Here is a 9,911-nt window from a genome sequence, read left to right as displayed (position 1 = left end):
TTCACGTAATGAAGATCTTTCCAGCTGAAAGTCTTAAAACATGGCATCTGGAAAAGGGCCTTAGACTATTGCTCCCAGGGTGGTACTATGTTGTCATTAAACAGCCCACAGATAAGGGAGTTATTGCTCCCTGGTTATCAGGCTGCCAGGAGGTAAATGATGGAACCAAGTTGGATTTGAAACACTCTCAAAACAAAAACAAACCTTGCCTTGAGCTGTCAGTGGCATTTTACTGAGAAGTAGGATCCAGACACTGCTGGTGTTGTTTACTGATGCCAAAAGGCAAAGGGTCAGGACTTTAAAAAGTCACTTTGGGGTCACCTCACATCAGCAAGCAACAGTGAACTGGTGCAAAAGATAAACAGAGTGAACTTAGGAACAAGAGAAAGAAATGAGGGCAATTTATGCCATAAATATGGAAGGGGCTGGGTCTTATTTTCTCATTTTCTGCACATAATACAGAAGCCTGGTACATAGTAGACATACAATAATTATGTGTAGCCTGAATGATTAGGTGAAGAAGAAAGACAGCAAGCAGTGGGAAAATAATACAGTTGGCGAAGGGGAACTGCAGGAAAGCTAAGTGGCTCAAGCGCTCTGCATGGTCCTGAAATGTCACCCCAATCTGCTGAGATATAGCTGTGCCACTCTATCAAGATACCCCAAAACAAATCATCTGCCTCCCTGAAGCATAGCTTTCCATCATTTCTTACCTTGAGTGCTTAAGAATATGTGGTAATGGAAGGGCTTCCCTGGTGGCGCAGTGGTTAAGAATCCGCTTGCCAATGCAGGGGACACGGGTTCGAGCCCTGGTCCAGGAAGAGCCCACATGCCGCGGAGCAACTAAGCCCATGTGCCACAACTACTGAGCCTGCGTGCCACAACTACTGAAGCCTGCGCCTGAGCTCTGCAACAAGAGAAGCCACTGCAATGAGAAGCCCATGCACCACAACGAAGAGTAGCCCCCGCTCGCCGCAACTACAGAAAGCCCACGTGCAGCAACGAAGACCCAATGCAGCCATAAGTAAATAAATAAATAAACTTATAAAAAACAGAGAGAGAGAATGGAATCAGACTGCATGGTTTCAAATTCCAGCCCTGCCAGGAATACCTGTGACCCGAGGGCAAGTTCGTATGTCAGTAAACTGGAGATTGTAGCAGTCCCTTACTCAGAGTTGTTATTAGGTTTGAATAAGTTTATACATATAAAGCTATGATAAGGTTAGCGTGTCAAAAAATGCTGCATAACTGTGAGCCTCATTAGTAGGGTGTTGAATAAGCATGAAACTAGCCTGCACACCAAACATATACATTCTTTTGGATGTGCACCTTGGATGGGCAATGCATTCATGCACCAAAGGCATTTACCAGCCGGTGGCAATGAAATAAGATTTCACAGGATATATTGGTAGGTGTTATAGATTTCATTTGTCCCATTTTCCAGACTGACATGAGTCTGGTCTTGGTAGGAGATACAAAGTCTGCCTCTGTGCTCTGGCCTCCACAAAAGTGCTTGTCTCCTGTGTATCCTCCACAGGATAAGTCCGTTTGGACACTTAAAAGAGATGATGAATACTTACCTGATTAAAATAAATCTTTATCTGTATATACAAATGTCTATGTGAGTATTTCAGAAATGTGTAGTTTAAATAAACTGATAAGACTCACAATATTTTGTTTGTGGTAGAGTTAAACCATATTACTCTGAGAAGACGTGTTTTTAGACTTTGTATGTCACTTGGGTACACAATTCATCAAAAAGTTTCTAAGCTTCTACTAGCATTATTGGTGGAATAAATGAAACCAAGTTGGAAAGCTCAAGTCACACATCCATTTATCTTATAAATACTTTTTTTTTTTTTTTTTTTTTTTTGCTGTATGAGGGCCTCTCACTCTTGTGGCCTCTCCCATTGCGGAGCACAGGCTCCAGATGCGCAGGCTCAGCGGCCATGGCTCACGGGCCCAACTGCTCCACGGCACGTGGGATCTTCCCGGACCGGGGCACGAACCTGTGTCCCCTGCATCGGCAGGCGGACTCTCAACCACTGCGCCACCAGGGAAGCCCCATAAATACTTTTAATGTCTAGTCTGTACTGAGAATTTTGTACTGATTTTTATTGAGAGATACGCGTGTAGAATGCGCGACTCTTAAGTGTACAGCTCGGCGAATTCTTCCATTAGTGTACCTATGTGTAACCGCCATACAAATTAAGACGTAGAAATTTCCAGCAGCCCAGAATGCTTCCATGAGCCTCCACCCAGGTATTAATCTCTCTTCAAAAGATAACCATTATTCTGACTGCTACCATTATGGAATAGTTTTCCTTGCTCATGAATGTCAGAGAAATGGCCTCGTACAGTATGGATTCTTTTGTGTCTAGTTTCTTTTGCTCAACATTATGTGTTAGGAATTCATCACTTTGGTTCTATGCAACTATGGTTCACTCTTTTTCTTTGCTGCATAGACTACTATGCCATTCAATACATATTGAATGAATATGCCACAATTTGTCTCTCCAGCATTATTTTAAAACAATCTTGTCCCCTTCTCCAAGTCTAGCGATTTAAGATATTTTACAAAATCTCCTGGGTTTTTTTTGTTTTGTTTTTTTTTGGCAACCTCAGTGTAGTTCATCTGCAAATGGCAAATCCTAAAAATGGCTATTGTATCCGTCAGGACCCAGTCGGGAAGGAGGTAAGTCAGCAATACATCTTCACTTGTCTAGCCTCGGGGTTATGTCACCTCTCCTTCTCACTGTCCACTGTCGTCATCATGCCAGCAGAGAACTTAATCTTCCTGACATTCCACAGAACATCACACAGATCCATTACATTCATGACATCTTGCTGCACAGACTGAGGAGCGGGAAGTGGCAAATACCTCAGATGCATTAGAAACTCACATGTGCTCCGGGAGGTAGGAAGTGACCCCTAATCCTGGTAATGAGTATCCTATCAATTAAGATCCAGGAAATAGAAACTTTCCTTTGAAATGCTATAGGCCTTTCAAACCAAAGGGATGGGCCACCACCAGCTGGTGCTGGATTGAGAGACTGTTGCAGCTGGTGCTCGGGCCTTTGACAGTAGCTTAAGATGAGAAGGGATGCTCATCTCCCCTGCCACCTTCCAGTCTCCCACCAGCGCCTCCCACTGGCAGAACCTGAAAAGAAATCAGATGGCAAGGGCGTCTGGGAAATGTAGTTTATAGACTCCAGTCCTATCATCGCAGAACAGAATAGAGAAAGGCAGCCTTGGCCTGAGCAATAATAGGTAAATAATGGTACAGCCATCGCTTCAAGTTTCCACCAAAATAAGACTGCCCTCTGGTTTTTCTGAGAATATGCCAGTAGCAGTTCCTTCAGGTTTGTGTTGAAACCTTAGACATTTGGGGCCTTAGCCCAATAATGCTGAAGGCTGGCACCGTCCCGAACTGTCTAGCACCTTAGGGCTTGCTGACTTTCCTGAGCTTCTAGCTCCTAAAGCTGCAGTGCTTAGGTACACAGGAGGGGAAGGAAAGGGCCAGAGGTCAGATATACTTTCCCTTCTTCTCCCTGAGGTCAGTGGGACACATTCCAAAAGTCAATGCCTTACAGATGTTACAAGGAGTCTCTTAATATAATTACTTTGTGTTTCTCAGAGATGGAAACAAATGAGAACAACTGAAGACTACCATCTTTTTCTCCTTCACTGTTCTGTCAGGAGATCTTTACGTGCAGACATGATGGGGGAGAATGACACTGAATAAACAGTTAACATCTAACCAATACAAAAGTAAAGGTAGGAGACGGGGACCCAGAAGGAAGGAGCTGGTGAGAAGCCACAAGCCCAGAGACTGATTCGTGCTCAGGAAGATTGCAGTTAGCTTGGGGTTTGCTCAGGGAAAACAGAAGTAACCACGTTGAACGGAAATCACTGAACAGACACAGAGGGATAGAAAGCATTCAGTCACTGAGGGTGCACACCACGGCAGAGTAAAAGCAGCTCAGTATGCCTGAAAGCGTCACGAATCCTTGCTCACTGACCCCTGTCCCTCGCTGCCCAGCAGAATTCATGCAGCCTTTCCAGATGAAGCCATGCAGCTGGTGCGTTGAACATGTCAAAGCGTGAAGTATCATATCGCTACAGCACTGGGCACAAATGTGTCCGTCCAAAAGAGTGGATACATGAGTGAATTTCAAAGGTCATAAATATTTTCTTACTTCTCAGGGCAGGGATCTTAACTGATGAAGAAACAGTTCCTAAGCTTTAGAGCCTCAGGACCCTGGCACATGTTTCTCCAGAGAAAGAGAGAGCCCAGACATCTCAATGCGTGATTATTTTTCTTCCAAATTACACAAAGCTGTAGGAAGGAGGATGCAGGGAGAACAGCAAAGGAGGCCAAGGACGGGGAGGCGAACAGAGCCTCTCTGCTCAGGGAGGCAGGAGTGGACAGACGTGTGCACAAGTGGGCACACCCCGGACCCACCTACTCCCCGTGTTAGTTGGGAGTGAATACGGTATTTCCAACCTCTAAACACAGACGTATTTTTGACTCCGCACCTTGACAGGACAACAAGAGCGCAGCTTCTGCCAGCAGCCCGATTTAGATACAAGATCTCCTCTACATGTTCCTATCTCTTGCCTACTCAGAGAGAGGGCTTCAAAACCCCCCATCAGAACTGAGTTTTCCCCTACATGGGCACTCTAAAAACAAACAAAAAAGCTCATAGAGAAATAGAGCGGACTTGTGATTACCAGAGGCAGGAGTGTGGGAGGAGGGGGAATTGGAAGAATGGGGTGAAAAAGCACAGACTTCCAGCTATAAGATACATAGTATGGGGGATATAATGTACAACATGATGACTATAGTTAACACTATATGTATGTATGATATAAAGGAACATTGTTAAGAGTAAGTCCTGAAAGGCTTCCCTGGTGGCGCAGTGGTTGAGAGTCCGCCTGCCGATGCAGGGGACGCGGGTTCGTGCCCCGGTCCAGGAAGATCCCACATGCCGCAGAGCGGCTGGGCCTGTAAGCCGTGACCGCTGAGCCTGAGCGTCCGGAGCCTGTGCTCCGCAGCAGGAGAGGCCACAACAGTGAGAGGCCCACGTACCGCAAAAAAAAAAAAAAAAAAAAAAAAAAGTAGTGCTTATACAAAATGCTGGTGAGGATGCAGAGACACTCAGTTCCTCATACAGTGTCGATGGCAATGTCAAATGGTACGACCACTTTGGAAATAGTTCGGCAGTTTCTTAAAAGCTAAACATATTCTTACCATATGATCTGACAATTGCAGCAGTAGACATTTATCCTAGAGATGTAAAAAGTTATGTCCTCACAAAAACCCTTATTCTATTGTCATAGCAGCTTTATTTGTACTAGCCTAAATTTAGAATACTGCTCAGTCATAAAAATGAACAAACTCTGGCTGACCAGGCCTGCCCAGAGGGAGCTTGAGGCTCAGGACCTGGGGGCCGTGGGCTCTGAGACCTCAAGGAGCACACCTTTACCATGCTTCAGCCCAGCCTTCAGGTCGGCTCAGCTTTCAGCTTCCCGGCAAGGTCAGGATGCAACTAGGCCTGGCATCTCATCCTCCTCGTCCCAGTGAGTGGTCAGGCCTGACCCCATGATCTAATTCAGGCCAAAGACAGTTGCCGAGCAAGAGTGGCGGCTTGCCTTTCTCCTGGCACTGCCGGCTGGGGTCTTGCCGCCTTGTAGCTTACGACCTGGAGGAGCTGGGAAGAAACCAGGCTGATTGTATCATCTGAGCCTTGGAAACAGTCCATGCCTGGAGGTAAAGCTGCCCCCAGGCTCATCACTTATGTGCGCCAATAAATGATGTCTTCTATTAAAAGAATAGGCAGACCTTCCCTGGTGGCGCAGTGGTTGAGAGTCCGCCTGCTGATGCAGGGGACACGGGTTCATGCCCCGGTCCGGGAAGATCCCACATGCCACGGAGCAGCTGGGCCTGTGAGCCATGGTCACTGAGCCTGCGCGTCCAGAGCCTGTGCACCGCAATGGGAGAGGCCACAACCGTGAGAGGCCCGTGTACCGCAAAAAAAAAAAAAAAAAAAAAAGAATAGGCAAAATATAAAGGGTCCCTGGAACAGGTCACATGGCATGAGACAGCAAAAATGCCTCTGCCTGAATGTGAGAGTAGCTGAAATCCTCAAGTCTACAGGAAAGAGGAGTATGTTAGGGAAGAATTATTGTGCGTCCTCTGAGCTCCATCTTCCATCCTCACAAAAAAGGAAGATCCTAAAGAAATCAGAAGATTTTTGAAGGAGCTGTCACCCAGTTTTCTGACCCTGTTTTGTATCAGTCTCATTAAGGAATAAATTTCCAGTTCCATCAGTGGAGCCAGGATTGGCTCTAAAGAGTAAAGACTCAAAAGACGGGTAACAGACAGGCAAGGTGTAATGCCTCCTCCGTCCCCAAGAGCCGGGACTGGGGTGTGTATGTGGGGTGTTGCTGACCCAGGAGAGGCCACAGTTTCTCACACTCCAGACTTTACTGGAGAAGCGACATGAATGTGGTCTTAGCAGCTTCAAGGAAACTGGCCCTTCTTTGTTAGCCTTCACTTCTCTCAGCCGGTGCCAAGGAAACAGCAGGCTCCAGAGGCCTGGTTATTGTTTCTGTCTATCCGAGGGGCTGGCCATTGCACCCTCCCTGGGACCGGTCCATGGGAGGGTACAACGGCCCCCTGATTTGTTTTTAATTTTCAATTGTATTTGTTTATTTTTTGGATGTGCTGAGAGGCTTGCGGGATGTTAATTCCCAGACCAGGGATCGAACCCGCGCCCTTGGCAGTGAAAACGCAGAGTCCTAACTTCTGGACCGCCAGGGAGTTCCTGAGATGATCCTGATTTTTAGCAAGAAGAGTGAGTCATTGAGGAGATGGGGCCCAGGTAAGGCACAAGTAACCCACCAATCCTCTGAGCTCAAAATCAATCCACCTGCCCTACAGGAAACTTCGTACTGGTCCCAAATTTCACACTACGGTATTATAACAAGGTGTATTAGCCAACTTTATCATTAGGACCCAGAGACTTCAACAATTTTGGCAGAAAATTACTCCCAAATTCTCATCACAAAGTGACACTTTTTGTGAGATATTTCAGGAACCTTGGCAGGAAGCAGGAACTGCCTCAAGATATCTGAACTAAACACCTTTCCAAATAATTGTGAAGAAAGTGATGTTTAAAAATAAATTACAATAGAAGAGGTGCCATAGACTGAATGTGTGTGTCCCTCCAAAATCTGTTCGTGGAAGCTCCGCATCCCTTCTCCCATGCCTTGCCCTCTGCAACTCTTCCATTTGACTGTTCCTGAGATGTATCCTTTATAATAAGCCAGTAAACCTGAGTAAAGTGTTTTCCTGATTTCTGTGAGTCATTCTAGTGAGTATTAAAACTGAGGAGGGGCTGGGGGAACCCCTGATCTGTAGCTGGTCTGGCAGAGGTAGGGGTGGCCCCCCAGGACCTGCAATTGGCATCTGAAGCGGGGGCTGGGTTAGGTCTTGTGGAACTGACTTGTTAAACCAGCGGGGTCTGCCGCTCACCTGGGTAGTTAGGGCCAGAACTGGATTGACTTGAATTGTTGGACATCTAGTTGGTGTCAGAGAGTGTCTGACGGTTGGTTTCAGAACCACAGGTACAGGTGGCCTTTTCTCTGGCTCCAAAGGGAGACATCTGTGGGGAAGGAGCCTGGGAGGGCAGGCCTACTTGTGTTATCTAGTACATATCAGATTCTTGGTACCTGTAGAAGAAATGTTGATTTAAAATAAGTATTGCTGAAATGCCTTGCAATGTGGAACATTCAGGGTATTCTAGTAAAAGTTGTAGGGGACTTCCCTGGTGGTCCAGTGGTTGAGAATCCACCTGCCAATGCGGGAGATGCGGGTTTGCTCCCTGGTCGGGGAACTGGGATCCCACGTGCCTCAGGACAACTAGGCCTGAGCACCGCAACTACTGAGTCTGCGCACTCTAGAGCCCGTGCGCCATAACTAGGGAGCCCACGTGTCACAACGAAAGATCCTGTGTGCCTCAACTAAGACCCCACGCAGCCAAATACATTAATTAATTTATTTTTAAAAGTTGTAGGACATTTACCAAAGGTTCTGATTTGAAATTATGATCTGTGTCTTTCACTTTGAACTTAGTCCCATGTGACAGGCGAGGCCTGGCTTATCAATTTCATTCTGAGTTTATAGAATATAAAACCTGTATTTGAAAAAATGCTGTTTCATTAATTATTTGCAACCTTCTCCAAATCAGACACAAAAATCTTCATGTGAGGGAATTCCCTGGAGGTCCAGTGGTTAGGGCTCTGAGCTTCCGCTGCTGGGCGCCCAGGTTCAGTCCCTGGTTGGGAACTAACATCCCTTAAGCCGCACAGCACGGCCAGAGAAAACAAAAAGCCATCAGGCTTCCCTGGTGGCGCAGTGGTTAAGAATCCAACTGCCAATGCAGGGGACATGGGTTCGAGCCCTGGTCCAGGAAGATCCCACATGCCGTGAAGCAACTAAGCCCACGTGTCACAACTACTGAGCCTGCGCTCTAGAGCCCATGAGCCACAACTACCGAGCCTGTGTGCCACAACTGCTGGGGCCTGCACGCCTAGAGCCTGTGCTCCGCAACAAGAGAAACCACCACAATGAGAAGCCCATGCAGCACACGAAGAGTAGACCCCGCTCGCCACAACTAGAGGAAACCCACGTGCAGCAACAAAGACCCAATGCAGTGAAAAATGAATAAATAAATAAATTTATTTTTAAAAAATCCTCATGAGAGCTGCATAGAGATACATGTGTTAACCAGAGAGAGGGTGGATGGGCAGGAGGGAGGAAGAGAAGACACACTGTTTTGTTTCTTGATCAGCTGTGATCACACAGGTGTGTTCATTTTGTGAAAGTCCACTAGGCTGTATACTTAGGATTTATGTACTTTTCTGTATGGACTTGCTACTTAAGAAATAAATGAGAGACTTCCCTGGTGGCACAGTGGTTAAGAATCTGCCTGCCCAGGCAGGGGACACGGGTTCAAGCCCTGGTCTGGGAAGATCCCGCAAGCCACAGATCAACTAAGCCGGTGCGCCACAACTACTGAGCCTGCACTCTAGAGCCCGCGTGCCGCAACTACTGAGCCCACGTGCCGCAACTACTGAAGCCTGCGTGCCTAGACCCCAAGCTCCACAACAGGAGAAGCCACCACAATGAGAAGCACAAGCACCGCAACGAAGAGTAGTCCCCTCTCGCTGCAACTAGAGGGAGCCCACGCGCAGCAATGAAGACCCAACGCAGCCAAAATAAATAAATAAAATAAATAAATTTATTTTAAAAATACACTTTAAAAACAAATGACAGGGACTTCCCTGGTGGTCCAGTGGGTAAGACTCTGCACTCCCAATGCAGGGGGCCCAGGTTCGAGCCCTGGTCAGGGAACTAAATCCTGCATGCACGCCACAACTAAGAAGTCCACATGCCCCAACTAAAGATCCCCCATGCCGCAACAAAGGTCCCATGTGCCACAACTAAGACCTGGTGCAGCCAAAATAAATAAATAAATAAATTTAAAAAGTTGACACTATTCAAATAAAAAGTTCAAAACCTCTTAGAACTGTGAGGATTAAGAGATCACATATGTAGGGCACCTGACAGTTTTTAGCACACAGGACATACTCATTAGAGTTTAGGTGCCAGCTCTGCTCATTAGATGAAAGGCCAGGTGAATATGCAAATGACCAAAGTGGGTAAGGAATGGATCACCAGTCCATGACAAAGAGTAAGATGTTCACAGAGCAAAGTGCACAGATTTGTGGTTTGCATTTAGCTCCTCCATCTACCAAGCAGGTCACTTTACCTCTCTGAGCCTTAGCTTTCTCACCTGATTAATAACTGCCCAACAGGTGAGTTGCCATGGTTAAATGACATC

At 46.6% G+C, this 9,911-nt stretch overlaps 1 non-coding gene across 1 annotated transcript; it reads left to right on the top strand.

Annotated features, from left to right (window-relative positions):
* The first annotated feature begins 9,348 nt into the window (after nt 1-9,348).
* Nucleotides 9,349-9,421, top strand: TRNAG-CCC (transfer RNA glycine (anticodon CCC)). Its single transcript has one exon. It is a non-coding gene; the product is annotated as a tRNA-Gly (tRNA).
* Nucleotides 9,422-9,911: the final 490 nt, after the last annotated feature.

The sequence above is a fragment of the Mesoplodon densirostris genome, chromosome 8, assembly GCF_025265405.1.
Source record: "Mesoplodon densirostris isolate mMesDen1 chromosome 8, mMesDen1 primary haplotype, whole genome shotgun sequence".
In the NCBI taxonomy this organism is placed as follows: domain Eukaryota; kingdom Metazoa; phylum Chordata; class Mammalia; order Artiodactyla; family Ziphiidae; genus Mesoplodon; species Mesoplodon densirostris.
This window is presented reverse-complemented; position numbering and strand designations above follow the sequence as displayed.